The sequence below is a fragment of the Salvelinus sp. IW2-2015 genome, unplaced genomic scaffold (assembly GCF_002910315.2).
Source record: "Salvelinus sp. IW2-2015 unplaced genomic scaffold, ASM291031v2 Un_scaffold2849, whole genome shotgun sequence".
NCBI classification, from domain to species: Eukaryota; Metazoa; Chordata; class Actinopteri; order Salmoniformes; family Salmonidae; genus Salvelinus; species Salvelinus sp. IW2-2015.
Window position 1 is genome coordinate 38152 of NW_019944149.1, and position 18189 is coordinate 56340.

General features: G+C 41.2%; 1 pseudogene; it reads right to left on the reverse strand.

Annotated features, from left to right (window-relative positions):
- Nucleotides 1-17551, reverse strand: part of LOC112074858 (plasma membrane calcium-transporting ATPase 3-like) — a 44500-nt pseudogene extending 26949 nt beyond the window's left edge.
- Nucleotides 17552-18189: the final 638 nt, after the last annotated feature.

Genomic DNA, 18189 nt, shown 5'->3' on the forward strand with positions numbered 1-18189 from the left:
AGAAAACCCCTTGGTTAACATAGAGATTCTGGGAACATCAGAAGTGGGGGAAATTAACTATATTCTGGTAATCCGACCAACTGAACATCGCGGTGGTACTTAAGGTATATTAGTGTCAGTTCGGTTGCCCTCTGACACATTCTCATCAATGATAGAATGACATAAACTCTACTGTGGAAAGTCTAAACGTCAGAGGTATCGGATTCACATCGAATTGTTGTTTAATTCAAATGTTTGAATATGAATTATTTGTGAAGAGATTAAATGTAATTTTAGCTTCCAAATGAGAGATTTGGGTTTTCATAAGTGGCCTCTGCTCAACCAGGGGCCCGGCCCTGTGAAGAGACATGGTTATAAACTTTTCAGACACACCCCTCTCCCTCACTATAAAAAGCCATTGACAAAAATATAACTTCCTGTTCCGGGTACACTAGGATGACGATCCGGTGTCAGAATGGTTCAGATAATAACTACAGAACTAAACCAACATCAGCATAGACTTTGATTGTGAATGGTATGAACTTTGAACTCGTATTCTACTACAGAAATGATATCTCCTAGCCGTTGGTTAGCAACAGCTGCTACAAACGCAGGTTAGGAAGGACAGTCCGAGTATCCCGTCTACTACACACAACGTTACTCCAACGTATCCAGTGACTACCAGAAACATTCTTCAAAGGACAGAGGACTCGGTTGGCAAGACGGTCTTCCATCTACCACCAACCTACTGAAGCGCAGCTCAGAGTAAATATTTATTGCATTTTCCTTCTTCAAATGGGCGGTAATTTAGAATGCATAAGATACTGTATTTACGATAGGACAGCTCGCCTGTGTTCCAGTCTCCCGCTCTTTCACTAAAATCCCGCCCTTTTCTTTGTGTAACAAGCTGTCATATCTATTCCGCCCGCTAGGGACGTTTTCTGTATGACGGCACTTTGTAATCAAGTTATGAATTAATTGTGTATGTGTGTTCTGTGTGATTAGTTAGGTATTTAGTAAATAAATAATATAAACCCAATTTTGTATTGCTGATTCAACTTGTTAGCCAGGATTCTTGCAGATAATCAGGATTTACAACTTTCAGATGAGACTGAATAAAATGACGATTAATGTGACTGCTATGGATGTAAAATATAACTAAATCTTTAAGAGTTTATTCGGAAGATAACAGCTCTATAAATATTATTTCGTGGTGTCCCTCTCTAGTTAATTATATTTACATGATTAGTTCAATCAGGTAATATTAATTCGGAGAAATTATTTTATAGAATAGCAGGTCATAGCAATTAATCTGGCCTAGCCAAAGACACGACATAGGTAAATATACAGTACATACAGTACATAATGTTATACATATAGGTAAAAATATCAGTACATGATGTTATACATATAGGTAAATATTACAATACATACAATACATAATGTTATACATATATGTATATATACAGTACATAATGTTATACATATAGGTATATATACAGTACATAATGTTATACATATAGGTATATAATACAGTACATGATGTTATACATATAGGTAAATATACAATACATACAATACATAATGTTATACATATAGGTATATATACAATACATAATGTTATACATATAGGTATAATATACAGTACATAATGTATGTATAACATATAGGTATATATACAGTACATACAGTACATGATGTTATACATATAGTATATATACAGTACATACAGTACATGATGTTATACAATATAGGTAAATATACAATACATACAATACATAATGTTATACATATAGGTATATATACAGTACATAATGTTATACATATAGGTATATATACAATACATGATGTTATACATATAGGTATATATACAGTACATACAGTACATGATGTTATACATATAGGTATAGATACAGTACATAATGTTAWACATATAGGTATAGATACAATACATATAGTACATCATGTTATACATATAGGTATAGATACAATACAGTATACAGTTAAAGTCGGAAGTTTACATCCACTTAGGTTGGAGTCGTTAAAACTCGTTTTTCAACCACTTCACAAATTTCTTTTAACAAACTATAGTTCTGGCAAGTCGGTTAGGACATCTACTTCGTGCATGACACAAGTAATTTTTCCAACAATTGTTTACAGACAGATTATTTCACTTATAATTCACTGTATCACAATTCTAGTGGGTCAGAAGTTAACTTACACTAAGTTGACTGTGCCTTTAAACAGCTTGGAAAATTCTAGAAAATGATGTCATGGCTTTAGATGCTTCTGATAGGCTAATTGACATAACTTAAGTCAATTGGAGGTGTACCTGTGGATGTATTTCAAGGCCTACCTTCAAACTCAGTGCCTCTTTGCTTGACATCATGGAAAAATCAAAAGAAATCAGCCAAGACCTCAGAATAAAGATTGTAGACCTCCACAAGTCTGGTTCATCCTCGGGAGCAATTTAAACACCTGAAGGTAACATGTTCGTCTGTACAAACAATTGTACGCAAGTATAAACACAATGGGACCACGCAGCCGTCATACCGCTCAGGAAGGAGACGCGTTCTGTCTCCTAGAGATGAACGTACTTTGTTGCGAAAAGTGCAAATCAATCCCAGAACAACAGCGAAGGACCTTGTGAAGATCCTGGAGGAAACAGGTACAAAAGTATCTATATCCACAGTAAAATGAGACCTATATTGACATAACTTGAAAGGCCGCTCAGCAAGGAAGAAGCCACTACGGTTTGCAACTGCACATACTTTTTGGAGAAATGTCCTCAGGTCTGATTAAATAAAAATAGACCTGTTTGGCCATAATGACCATCGTTATGTTTGGAGGAAAAAGGGGGAGGCTTGCAAGCCGAAGAACACCATCCCAACCGTGAAGCACGGGGGTGGCAGCATCATGTTGTGGGGATGCTTTGCTGCAGGAGGGAAAGGTGCACTTCACAAAATAGATGGCATCATGAGGTAGGAAAATTATGTGGATATATTGAAGCAACATCTCAAGACATCAGTCAGGAAGTTAAGCTGGTCGCAAATGGGTCTTCCAAATGGACAATGTCCCAAAGCATACTTGCAAAATGGCTTAAGGACAACAAAGTCAAGGTAATGGAGTGGCCTCATCCTATAGAAAATGTGTGGGCAGAACTGAAAAAGCGTGTGTGAGCAAGAGGGCTACAAACCTGACTCAGTTACACCAGCTCTGTCAGGAGGAATGGGCAGAATTCACCCAACTTATTGTGGGAAGCTGTGGAAGGCTACCTGAAACGTTTGACCCAAGTAAACATTTTAAAGGCAATGCTACCAAATACTAATTGAGTGTATGTAAACTTCTGACCCACTGGGAATGTGATGAAAGAAATGAAAGCTGAAACAAATCATTCTCTCTACTATTATTCTGACATTTCACATTCTTAAAATAAAGGTGATCCTAACTGACCTAAGACAGAGAATTGTTAATAGGATTAAATGTCAGGAATTGTGAAATACTGAGTTTAAATGTATTTGGCTAAGGTCTATGCAAACTTCCGACTTCAACTGTACTCCTATAGGTGCAATATACAGTATACATACATTATACTACTATTGTCCTGGTCACCTACAGTATTATCTACCTTCAGATCATTGTCCTAGTTACCTACAGTATTATCTAAACTAAGCCAAAAAAGAAACGTCCCTTTTTCAGGATCCTGTCTTTCATAGAGGCTTCGTAAAAATCAAAATAACTTCACAGATCTTCACTGTAAAAGTTTCCTGTGCTTTTTCATTGAAACATAAACAATTAATGAACATGCACCTGTGGAACGGTCGTTAAGACACTAACAGCTTACAGACGGTAGGCAATTAAGGTCATATTTATGAAAACTTAGGACACTAAAGAGGCCTTTCTACTGACTCTGAAAAACACAAAAAAAAAGATGCCCAGGGTCCCTGCTCGTCTGCGTGAACGTGCCTTAGGCATGCTGCAAGGAGGCATGAGTACTGCACATGTGGCCAGGGCAATAATTGCATTCTCCGTACTGTGAGACACCTAAGACAGTGATACATAGAGACAGGACGGACAGCTGATCGTCCTCYCAGTGGCAGACCATGTGTAACAACACCTGCACAGGATCGGTACATCCGAACATCACACCTGTGGTACAGGGTGMKAACAACAACTGCCCGAGGTACACCAGGAATGCAAAATCCCTCCATTAGTGCTCAGACTGTCCGCAATAGGCTGAGAGAGGCTGGACTGAGGGCTTGTAGGCCTGTTGTAAGGCAGGTCCACACCAGACATCACCGGCAACAACGTCGCCTATGGGCACAAACCCACCGTCACTYGACCAGACAGYACTGGCAAAAAGTGCTCTTCACTGACGAGTCGCGGTTTCGTCTCGCCGGGGGTGATGGTTGGATTCGCGTTTATCGTCAAAGGAATGAGCGTTACACCGAGGTCTGTGCGCTTTAGATTTTAGTGATGTTATATATATGCAGGCCTCAACCACTACCCTGAAAGCACTTGATTCAGTGTATCATGCATCCCTCAGGTTCATTAKAAATCAGAAACGTCTAACACATCATTGTGATCTCTACAGCGCTGTTGGCTGGTCGTCATTGACCTTGCGTAGGCTTAAACACTGGTATACACTGATTTATAAGGACATATCGGGTAAAATGCCATTTTATCTCTGTTCTTTTTTAGTCAGGTCAGTAAATAAATATAAATTATGGTTCCATTCTCATTTGCTTCTAACAGAACCAACAATTAGAACAGGCCATGGTAGAAATAGTTTTAGTTACTCAGCTCCGTGGTCCTGGAATTCTCTCCTGAACATTTTAACATGTGATGATCTAGTTTCATTGGTGGAGTTTAACACTTGATCAATGTTTATATAATAGTAGAGTATAATTGTCTTTAGGCCAGCTGTTTTTAGTCAAGATGTTTGTGTTTTTAACGTAAAATGTTTTTGTTGTACTGTATGTGTGCTTATAGTTTTGTTTAATGTTGTGTTAATGTATGTAAGTTGTTATGTCTGAAACGTTCCCCCTGCTGCTATTGGACCAGGTCTCTCTTGGGAAAGAGATGTTATCTCAATGACAAAAACCTGTATAAATAAAGGTAAAATAAAATATGAATTGTCCTGGTTACCTACCGTATTTGACCTGAGCCATGTCCCCCACCACCATGTCAGCTACAGGTATCTGGATCACGTTTCCTTTCCGTACCACAGCGAAGCGCTGCTCCTGTTCTATCCTGCTCTGTAGCCCACGGAACTGTTTCTCTTTAGACCAATCATTGAAGGCCGTCACCAGGACCACACAGACGACGGACAGCAAGATGGCGGCGCCCTCAATCCACCCGGCTTCAGCCTCGCCCTCATCCTCTGCCCCTCCCGACACGTTACCACACGCTGGYGAGAAACACACTGTTATCCATCTACAGTGTCTTCGGAAATTATTCAGACCCCTTGACTTTTTCCACATTTTGTTAGGTTACAGCCTAATTCGAAAATAGATTTTTTTTTTTTATCCTCAYCAATCTAGATACACTACCCCATATTGACAAAGCAAAAACTGTTTTTAGAAATGTTTCCAAATGTATTAAAGATATAAAAACAGAAATACCTTATTTACATAAGTANATTGACAAAGCAAAAACTGTTTTTAGAAATGTTTCCAAATGTATTAAAGATATAAAAACAGAAATACCTTATTTACATAAGTATTCAGACCCTTTTGCTGTGAGACTCGAAATTGAGCACAGGTGCATCCTGTTTCCATTGATCATCCTTAAGATGTTTCTACAACTTGATTGGAGTCCACCTGTGGTAAATTCAATTGATTGGACATGATTTGGAAAGGCACACACCTGTCTATATAAGGTCCCACAGTAGAGTGGCCAGACGAAAGCCGCTCCTCAGTAAAAGGCACATGACAGCCCGCTTGGAGTTTAACAAAAGACACCAAAGACTCTCAGACCCTGAGAAACAAGAATCTCTGCTCTGATAAAACAAAGATTGAACTCTTTGGCCTGAATGCCAAGCGTCACGTCTGGAGGAAACCTGGCACCATCCCTACGGTGAAGCATGGTGGTGGCAGCATCATGCTGTGGGAATGTTTTTCAGCGGCAGTGACTGGGAGACTTGTCAGCAAAGTACAGAGAGATCGTTGATGAAGGCCATCAGACTGGGGAGAAGGTTCACCTTCCAACAGGACAGCAACCCTAAGCACACAGCCAAGTCAACGCAGGAGGGGCTTCGGGACAAGTCTCTGAATGTCCTTGAGTGGCCCAGCCAGATCCCGGGCTTGAACCCAATCAAACATCTCTGGAGAGACCTGAAAATAGCTGTTCAGCAATGCTAACATTCCAACCTGACAGAGCTTGAGAGGATCTGCAGAGAAGAATGGGAGAAACTCACTAAAATACAGGTGTGCCAAACTTGTAGCATCATACCCAAGAAGACTTGAGGCTGTAATCGCTGCCAAAAAAAACWGTTTTTGCTTTGTCATTGTTGGGTACTGTGTGTAGATTGAAAAAAAAATATTTTATACATTTTAGAATAAGGCTGTAACGTAACAAACTGTGGAAGAAGTCAAGGGGTCTGAATACTTTCCGAAGGCACTGTATCTAGCTGTCTATCAACCCCCTATGCATTTTATTTGCACAGTCTAGCTAAAATGTTTAATTTGGTCTTTACTCCAGCATTTTGGATTTCAGATCAAATGTTTAATTTGGTCTTTACTCCAGCATATTGGATTTGAGATCAAATGTTTAATTTGGTCTTTACTCCAGCATATTGGATTTGAGATCAAATGTTTAATTTGGTCTTTACTCCAGCATTTATTATTTGAGATCAAATGTTTAATATGAAGCAATGTCATCTTTTATTTGAGGGTATTTTCCTACATATCTGTTTTACCATTTAGAAATGAAAGCACTTCATGTGTCTAGTCCCCCCATTTGAAGGTGTCATAAAGACATAGGATCTTGTTGTAGGACATCTTTCCTGCAGTAAATTAGAAACGTGTTGTGTATTTGAAGTGCAAAAAATGCTTCTGAAGTTTGTAACTGAACATTTCAGACTTGATTTTCCCTAATGGAAAATGTATCAACCTCTACAAAAATGTCCATGAATTATAATCCAGATACTAATCCAGCAGGATTATTTTCCTGCTGTGGCAAACATTCTCAAAGTATTTGGACAAATTCACATATAATGTATTAAAGTAGTCAACATTTTTGTATTTTGGTCCCATATTCCTAGCACGCTGTGACTACATCAAGCTCATGACTACATCAAGCTCGTGACTACATCAAGCTCGTGACTACATCAAGCTCGTGACTACATCAAGCTCGTGACTACATCAAGCTCGTGATACATCAAGCTCGTGACTACATCAGCTCGTGACTATCAACTCGTATCAAGCTCGTGACTACATCAAGCTCGTGACTACATCAAGCTCGTGACTACATCAAGCTCGTGACTACATCAAGCTCGTGACTAATCAAGCTGCTGACTACATCAAGCTCATGACTACAACTATGTTGGATGCATTTTCTGTTATTTGTGTTGTGTTTCTGATTATTTTGCGCCCAATAGAAAGTAATGGTGAATAATGTATTGTGTCATTTTGGAGTCACTTTTATTACAAATAAGAAGAGAATATCTTTCTAAACACTTCTACATTCATGTGATGCTACCATTTATTACAGATAATCATGAATAAATCGTGAATAATTATTAGTGAGAAGTAAAGAAGCATAAATATCATACCCCCAAAAATGCTAACCTCCCCTGTTATTGTAATGGTGAGAGGTTAGCATGTCTTGGGGTATGATATAAAATGCTAACCTCCCCTGTTTTGTAATGGTGAGAGGTTAGCATGTCTTGGGGTATGATACAAATGCTAACCTCCCTGTTATTGTCTGGTGAGAGGTTAGCATGTCTTGGGGTTATGATATAAAATGCTAACCTCCCCTGTTATTGTAATGGTGAGAGGTTAGCATGTCTTGGGGGTATGATGTTTGTCCCTATTATTCACGATTCATTCATGATTATCCATAATAATAGTAGCATTCACATTAATGTAGGAGCGTTTTTAAAAATGTTATATTCTTATTTACAATAATGGCTCTATTTTAATAAACCAAATGAAATGGTAAATCTTTGCGCTGCTGTGGCGTTATAGGTTTGGGGGTTAAATAGCCTGCAGCATTCAGTATTTGCTAAATATTTTGAAAACTTTTGCAGTCCACATTGTTGTAATTGCATTGCTTCAATATGGAAATACATTGTTAAATATGGGCTATAGCATAGGGGCCAGGCCTACTGTAAATTGCAGTCCGTGGACATGCCAAAAGTAGTCAAAAAAGCAACATTAAATTCAATAGGCTATTGAGAAGGCCCCAAAAAGACACTGTATAATTCAAATCAAATTCTAATAAAAACTATGCAACAAATTGTTTTAAAGGTTCATGTCTAAATACAGTTACAGGCACCATAATTGCTCCCCGTGGACGTATAATACAAACAAGGCAACTTAGACTATGGAGGGTTTTACACACATGCAAACGTTTCACAGGAGCTGGATAAAGATCCGTTATACAGAGAAATGGGTTATGTTCACTCGCCGTTATATCGCAAATATAATGTTTTTATAAACATCATGGAACCTTCTTACAGATTCTATTTGTACTTCTCCAGAAATAGCAGACGAAATTGAATTGCATTCAAGCCATGACCGTTTTCACCACAAACCCTTGGATGGGGAATCTTAATAATAACTTTGGGATTTAAATTAAATTTAAATMAAATGAAAAAAACAATCCATCAATATTTCTAAATAGGATTGCATGATATCATAAATATCTTCTCTCGTTCCATGATACCCTGTGCAAAGGTAGGCTTAAAGGTCTTTACGCAGAACATTCACACGTCTATACAAAACACTATGCTCCTGTCAACTGCTGTCTATGTGCGAGGCAGATTCTCATAGAAATCTGACATTAATATGACATTATATAACTGAATAGTTTGGAGCAGAGTGTTTTTTAGTAGTCGGACGAGGGGCGATCTTTGATAATGAGGATGGATTGCCTACTTGAACAAGCGAAATGCAGGTATGTGAATAATGAAAAAAGCATGGAAAATCTAAAACTATTTCAAAGTGTAACAGTTCAACTTTAGTCCATCCCCTCGCCCCGAACTGGGCGCGAACCAGGGACCTTCTGCACACACCAACAACAGTCACCCACGAAGCATCGTTACCCAAGGCCACGGCCCTTGCAGAGCAAGGGGAACCACTACTTCAAGGTCTCAGAGCAAGTGACGTCACCGATTGAAAGGCTATTAGCGCGCACCACCGCTAACTAGCTAGCCATTTCACATCCGTTACACTCACCCCCCTTTCAACCTCCTCCTTTTCCGCAGCAACCAGTGATCCGGGTCACGGCATCAATGTAAAGGTTCAACTTTCACATCCGTTACAAAAGCACTCTCAGTAGACAATTTAATAGGCCTTGATTCATTTGCTATTTGGCTAATGGCCAGGATAAAAAGAAGCACCAACGCGATGTTGCTAAACCAGCCTTGATAAAGGGGAGGCTATGCTTGGTTTTTAATAAAAACTAAATTAAACTAAATACGAGATTCACCTGCACAAAAGGCACATCTCTCAACGCTTCCGCTTTCAAAATCCACGCCATTATCAACTGTGTTACCGTTAAGACCTGCTTTTCATGGGTCTTAAACACGTCCCATTGGCGCTGCATGACATTTTCACTTGTCTGCTTGTTTTTAAGGACACGCCTCAAATATTGCCATCCCTCACAGACAGGTACATTTCCGTACCTGGCGTTAGGGCTGGAAAATCGCCAGCCGAACATAGCGCCCTAAAAGTGACTCCAAAAGGACACAATTCATTATTTACCATTCATTTCTATTGGATACAACACAATCCGAAACAAAATAAACTGTACATGCATCCAACAAGTTTGTAGAGTCACAAGCTTGATGTAATCATTGTGTGGAATATGGGAACAAAATATCAATACTTTAATTAATACACTATAAGTGAATTTGTCCAAATACTGATGACACCTTCAAATGGGGGGACTAGATACATGAAAATACCCTTAAATAAAAGGTGACATTCTGTACTGTCGCTTCATATAAAACATTATATCTCAAATCCAAAATGCTGGAGTATAGAGCGGTTTTAGCTTCACTGTCCAAATAAATACGGAGGGCAGTGTGTCTGTCTGTCAGTCAACCAGTCAACCGTCCAGACAGACACACCAGACAGCCATCCATCCCAGGTCGTACCCTCAGTGTCATCTCCGGGGGGTTGGTAGAAGGACAGGCCCAGGGAGATGATAGCTGCCACCTCCAGGATGATAAGAGTGACGTCCTGTAAAGCAATCAATCAATCAATCAATCAATCAATCAATATATCAATATATCAATGCATATATATATATCAATCAATCTATATAGCAATCTACATGTAACTGCCAAAATAAAGGAAACACCAACAACAAGTGTTTTAATTGGTTTGTTGGGCCACCACGAGCCACCAGAACAGCTTCGATGCACCTTAGCATTGATTCTACAAGTGTCTAGAACTCTCTTGGAGGGATGCGAAACCGTTCTTCCACGAGAAAGTCCATAATTTGGTGTTTTGTTGATGGTGGTCGATAACGCTGTCTCAGGCTTTCCTCCAGAATCTCCCATAAGTGTTCAATTGGGTTGAGATCTGGTGACTGAGATGGCCATGGAATATGGGCTCCCGAGTTGCGCAGCGGTCTAAGGCACTGCATCTCAGTGCAAGAGGTGTCACTACAGTCCCTTGTTCAAATCCAGGCTGTATCACATCCGGTCGTGATCGGGAAGTCCATAGGGCGGCCACAATTGACCCAGCTTTGGCCGGGGTAGGGTTTGGACGGGGTAGGGTTTGGCCGGGGGAGGGTTTGGTCGGGGTATGCCGTCATTGTAAATAACAATTTGTTCTTAACTGACTTGCCGAGTTAAATAAAGGTTCATTAAAGATGCAATATGTAACTTTTTTGGAGACCCAACCAAATTCACATAGAAATGTGAGTTATAGATCTGTCATTCTCATTGACAGCCCGTCTAAAAAGCATTAGATATGTTCTATGTGCGCTATTTCTATGCTTCCAGTTCTTAAGTTTTGTTTTTCTGTCTTTTACTTTCAGTTTTGTTCACCCTCTTCAAACAGCTTCAAACAACTGAAAATGTAATATTTTTGTTTATGGAAAATCATTTCACAGTGGTTTAGAGAGTACAATAATTCTCTACACTCTGACTCCTTGTTTTGTCACATAAACTGAAATTAGGCGAACTATTAGAATTTGTGACCCGATTCAGGAAACTAGGCGTATGTCGCAAGTCACGACTTCACAGGAGAGCCATTTGAACGTAAAAAATATTTTTTACGAGCATCAAGTGTGTGATCTGAACGCTCCGAGAGCGAAACGAGATGGGTGGGGCTAAAGCTGTAAAGGGTGTGAACGATGCTGAATGGGTGGAGACAAAGAGCTCTTCCCTAGATACCAAAACATTCAAAGGCCATTTTCTCAAAAGCAGAATTACTTTCCCATTGTTTCCTCAAATGCAGTGTCTGATATACCATTTTGTAGCTCTGAGTCTCTACTTTAATTCAATGTAAAAAAAATCAACATTTCAAATGTTGCCACATAAGACCGAATCCTGGTGATGAGTCACATTTTTAGCAACCAGGAAATGGAGGAGCTCTTTCTGCATATTGCACCTTTAACATCTAACAATTCAGTCACCCTGTGGATGGGGGCATTGTCATTCTATGGGGGTATAGCCATAGTAGCCAAAACAATGGAGAAAATAATGGCCTGCTCAGCATTTCTCTACATGATCCTAAGCATGATGGGATGTTAATTGGTTAATGAAGTCAGGAACTACACCGGTGTGGAAGCACCTGCTTTCAGCACACTTTCTATCAATCATTTACTCAAGTGTTTACATTATTTGACCTGTATATAATCAATATATCAATATATACAGTGTATATCATAATATAATCAATATATCAATATATACAGTGTATATCAATATATATATCAATAAATCATTCAACATACTTGAAGAGCTTCCCAGACCAGCTCCAGGAAGGTCTTGGGCTGTTTAGGAGGGATGAAGTTCTGACCGAATGACTTGCTACGACGATCCAGGTCCGCCTGGTCACCTGACAGACCTGCAACACACATAATGTATAGGACCAGTCAAAAGTTTGGATACACACATAATTCAAGGGTTTTTCTTCAAGAGTGTGCAAAGCTGTCATCAAGGCAAAGGGTGGCTACTTTGAAGGATCTGAAATATAAAATATATTTTGATTTGTTTCCCTTATCACACCATAGTGCCATCAGACTTCTGATACTCTCTTATCACACCACAGTGCCATCAGACTTCTGATACTCTCTTATCACACCACAGTGCATTCAGACTTCTGATACACTCTTATCACACCATAGGTGCCATCAGACTTCTGATACACCTCTTATCACACACATAGTGCCATCAGACTTCTGATACACTCCTTATCACACCATAGTGCCATCAGACTTCTGATACTCTCTTATCACACCACAGTGCCATCAGCTTCTGATACACTCTTATCACACCATAGTGCCTCAGACTTCTGATACACTCTTATCACACCATAGTCATCAGACTTCTGATACCTCTTATCCACCACAGTGCCATCAGACTTCTGATACTCCTTATCACACCATAAGTGCCATCAGACTTCTGATACCCTCTTATCACACCACAGTGCATCAGACTTCTGATACACTCTTACACACCAAATGCCATCAGACTTCTGATACCTCTTATCACACCATGTGCCTCAGATTCTGATACCCTCTTATCACACCAAGTGCCATCAGACTTCTGATCCTCTCTATCACACCACAGTGCCATCAGACTTCTGATACCTCTTATCACACCCATAGTGCCATCAAGACTTCTGATACCTCTTATCACACCACAGTGCCATCAGACTTCTGATACTCCTCTTATCACACCACAGTGCCATCAGACTTCTGATACTCTCTTATCACACCACAGTGCCATCAGACTTCTGATACCCTCTTATACACCACAGTGCATTCAGACTTCTGATACACTCTTATCACACCAAGTGCCATCAGACTTCTGATACTCTCTTATCACACCATAGTGCCATCAGACTTCTGATACTCTCTTATCACACCACAGTGCCATCAGACTTCTGATACTCTCTTATCACACCACAGTGCCATCAGACTTCTGATACTCTCTATCACACCAAGGCCATCAGCTTCTGATACCTCTTATCACACCACAGTGCATCAGACTTCTGATACTCTCTTTATCACACCACAGTGCCATCAGACTTCTGATACTCTCTTATCACACCACAGTGCCATCAGACTTCTGATACTCTCTTTATCCACACACAGTGCCATCAGACTTCTGATACCCTCTTATACACCATAGTGCCCAGATTCTGTACCCTCTTATCACACCACAGTGCCATCAGACTTCTGATACCCTCTTATCACACCATAGTGCCATCAGAGTTCTGATCCCTCTTATCACACCACAGTGCCATCGACTTCTGATACTCTCTTATCACACCACCGTGCCATCAGCCTTCTGATACCTCTTATCAACCATAGTGCCATCAGACTTCTGATACTCTCTTATCACACCACAGTGCCATCAGACTTCTGATACCCTCTTACACACCATAGTGCCATCAGACTTCTGATACTCTCTTATCACACCACATGCCATCAGACTTCTGATACTCTCTTATCACACCACTAGTGCCATCAGACTTCTGATACTCTCTTATCACACCACAGTGCCATCAGACTTCTGATACCTCTTATCACACCACAGTGCCATCAGACTTCTGATACCCTCTTATCACACCACAGTGCCATCAGACTTCTGATACTTCTTATCACACCACAGTGCCATCAGACTTCTGATACCCTCTTATCACACCATAGTGCATCAGACTTCTGATACTCTCTATCACACCACAGTGCCAATCAGACTTCTGATACTCTCTTATCACACCACAGTTCCATCAGACTTCTGATACCAATGTAGGATGAAAGGGGCCACACAATTGTGAACCGCTGTTAAAGATATGGTATAGAAATGTATTGTAGTATTTGTTAAATACAAATTACAGCTGTCGAGAGAATCTTGTTACAATACATTGGAATGTAGTTCAGGCCAGTGTAATACAACATACAAAATACGTATTTCAAATACATGAAACGTACAGAGCATTAGCAAAGTATTCAGACCCTTTCCCTCTTTCAACATTTAGTTACGTTACAGCTTCTTCTAAAATGGATGAAATTATTTATTTTCCTCATCAACACAACTACCCCATATTGACAAAGCAAAAACTGTTTTTAGAAATGTTTCCAAATGTATTAAAGATATAAAAACAGAAATACCTTATTTACATAAGTATTCAGACCCTTTGCTATGAGACTCGAAATTGAGCTCAGGTGAATCCTGTTTCCATTGATAATCCTTGAGATGTTTCTACAACTTGTTTGGAGTCCACCTGTAATAAATTCAATTGATTTGATATGATTTGGTAAGGCACACACATGTCTATATAATGTCCCACAGTTGACAGTGCATGTCAGAGCAAAAACCAAGCCATGAGGTCGAAGGAATTGTCTGTAGAGCTCCGAGACAGGATGGTGTCACGGCACAGATATGGGGAAGGGTACCAAAACATTTCTGCAGCATTGAAGGTCAAGAACACAGTGGCCTCCATCATTCTTAAATGGAAGAAGTTTGACTCTTCCTAGAGCTAACCATCTGTCCAAACTGAGCAATCGGGGGAGAAGGGACTTGGTCAGGGAGGTGACGAAGAACCCGGTGGTCACTCTGACCTTCCAGAAGGACAACCATCTCTGCAGCACTCCACCAATCAGGCCTTTATGGTAGAGTGGCCAGACAGAAGCCACTCCTCAGTAAAAGACACATGAAAGCTCACTTCGAGTTTGCCAAAAGGCACTTAAAGGACTCTCAGACCATGAGGAACAAGATTTTATGGTCTGATGAAACCAAGATTGAACTATTTGACCTGAATGCCAAGTCACGTCTGGAGGAAACCTGGCACCATCTCTACGGTGAAGCATGGTGGTGGCAGCATCATGCTGTGGGGATGTTTTTCAGCGGCAGGGACTGGGAGACTAGTCAGGAGCGAGGGAAATATGAACGGAGCAAAGTACAGAGAGATCCTTAATGAAAACCTGCTCCAGAGCTCTCAGGACCTCAGACTGGACGAAGAGGGCGAAGGTTCACCTTCCATCAGGATAATGATCCTAAGCACACAGCCAAGATAACACAGGAGTGGCTTCGGGACAAGTCTCCGAATGTCCTTCAGTGGCCCAGCCAGAGCCCGGACTTGAATCCGATCTAACATCTCTGGCGGGACTTGAAAATAGCTGTGCAGCATGGCTCCCCATCCAACGAGAAACTCCCCAAATACAGGTGTGCCAAGCTTGTAGCGTCATACCTAAGAAGACACAAGGTTGTAATCACTGCCAAACGTTCTTCAACAATGTACTGAGTAAAGGGTCTGAATATTTATGTAAATGTAATATTTCATTTTTAATACATTTGCAAAAATGTCAACAACAAAAAAGTTTTTAAATATCTGTTCCAATAGACCAGCTCTGGATGTAATGATGAAAACTCTACCAAAATCACATATGAGAGAGAGAGAGAGAGAGAGAGAGAGAGAGAGAGAGAGAGAGNAGAGAGAGAGAGAGAGAGAGAGAGAGAGAGAGAGAGAGAGAGAGAGAGAGAGAGGAGTTGAACAGCAATTTGTTGAGTGATCATTACTGTGTACATATTCTCTTCCTCCCTTCTTCCCTCTCTTTTTACCCCATTTATTTCTGCCTCTCTTCCTCACACACCCTCTTTCTATCTTCCTCCCTTCACTGCACTCCCCCTTTCTGTTCCTCCCTTTCTCTCTCAATCTCCCCTTGATATGTCCTTGACAATGCGGCAAGCTATTCTAGCACTCCTCCCCGTCTCCCTCTCTCTCTCTCCTCCCTCTCACACTCTCTATCCCTCCCACTATCTCTCCCTCTCTTTACTTCCTCCCTCCTCCTTTCTCCTGTCTTTTTCTCTCGCACTCCTCCCCCTCTCCCTCTCTCTCTCCTCCCTCTCCCCCTCTCCCTCTCTCTCTTCTCCCTCTCCCTCTCCTCCCTCTCCCACTCTCTCTCCCTCCCACTATCTCTCCCTCTCTTGACTTCCTCCCTCCTCCTTTCTTTCTCTTAGATCTCTGTAATGGTGTCAAGCTGCAGTAGTGAGTATGTGTGTAATTATGTATCACAGTTCCCGGTTCCTGTTCCTGGATGCTGTGGTAAAGAGGTGTTAGTTCTGCGTATCAACTCTTCAAACAATCTCTTGAAGTTTACCTCTACCAAACAATTTAAAAGGCTATTTCACTGGGTATCTCGAATAACTAAGTCACAAACTATTTTACCAACTCTCTCACTAGCTAGATTTCCATCCAATAGGCAATAGATTTTAATGTGAATATCCTAAAATCCACTTTTTCTGTACTGCTTTTCAGAGACGGCCTGTTGGCCTCTGGACAAATATGCTTGTAGTTGGACCTGATTCGACAGAACAAATATGCTTGTAGTTGGACCAGATTCGACAGGTAGGATCGGCCTCTGCCTGAAATACTCCGATCAATGAAATTGACTGACAGAGTGTTTGTGTGTCTGTCATGGTGTTCTGCTAGAGTAAGGTTGTTCAGTGTTGATCATCTGATACTGTCAGCTGGCCTGAGATCAATCCCACAGGCCAAACAACACACAAACACACAGACACACACACACAGCCACACACACCCTCACTACCACCTTACCGTCAATAGTGTTGGTGAGCAGTTTAGTGGCCAGGCCCTCTGAGTCTCCGTACGCCTCCTGTATCTTCTGGATGGCTTCCCCTCCCCGGAGCTCCATCAGATCCCTGAGCTCCTCCACCGTTACCCCAAAATCTCCCCCTGCAGCATTGTTACCCTCCTCCTTCCCACCTCCACCTCCACCTCGGCCCCGGCCTTTAGGGTAGAACTCAACAGCACTGTTAGCCATCTCTCCCATGGTGGCGGTGGTAGACATTCTGACAGCCTGGTTTGGTCCTCTTCTCTCTCTGTGGTCTCTATTTCCTTCTCTGGAGAGGTTTCACTCACTCATCTGGAACACACGAGTCCAGACTTGCTTTCTCTCCCTCTCTCTCTCTCTCTCTCTCTTAGAGCAGAGCGAGTGTTTCTGCTTTTTTATACCAGCCAGTCACCAAGCGCTGGTCCTTCCTTCTTCTTTCAAGATTCCTTAGACACAAGTCTTAAACACAGACTTCATTAGCTAACCAGTAGGGTCAGGGGTCAGGGTTTTAACCAGGGACCAGTCAGCAACATCTCAGAAACAGCTGACTCAGTTCTTCTTCTAATATTTTGTTCTCCCACTCCGAGGGATGAGGAGGGGTGACTCCAGCGTTTCGAACCACTCGGGGATGAGGAGGGGTCGTCAGCCGTTCTCCACTCGAGGGAGAGGAGGGGTGACCCAGTGTTCTCCCATCCGAGGGATGAGGAGGGGTGGACTCAGTTTCTCCAATCCGAGGGATGAGGAGGGGTGACTCCAGCGTCTCCTCCTCAATCCGAGGGATGAGGAGGGTGACTCCAGCGTTCTCCCTGTGTCCTTCGGCAACTTCCACTCTTCTCTCTTCCTCGCTTATGAAGGGTGGAGGGATAGAGAGAAGATAGTGATAGAGCAGACTGGAACCTGGAAAGAAAGAAAGAACAGAGAGAGATTAGAAGAACTCATCTCTACAACTTGACAACCTGCAACTTGGGGTCAATTGTTTTATGCAACAGCCAATCAAAATGAGGACCTTGGTCATGAGCACTTCCAACCTTCAGAACTAGAGTTCACTTTATTCAAGAACTTGTTCTAGTTTAGCTTTATATTCATTACCATTCCCTTTCACACATTTTATATTCCATTTAACCATTCCCTTTCTCTCCATCTTTATTTCATTTAACCATTCCCCTTTCTCACCATCTTTATATCCATTCACCATTCCCCTTTCTCACCATTTTATATTCCATTTAA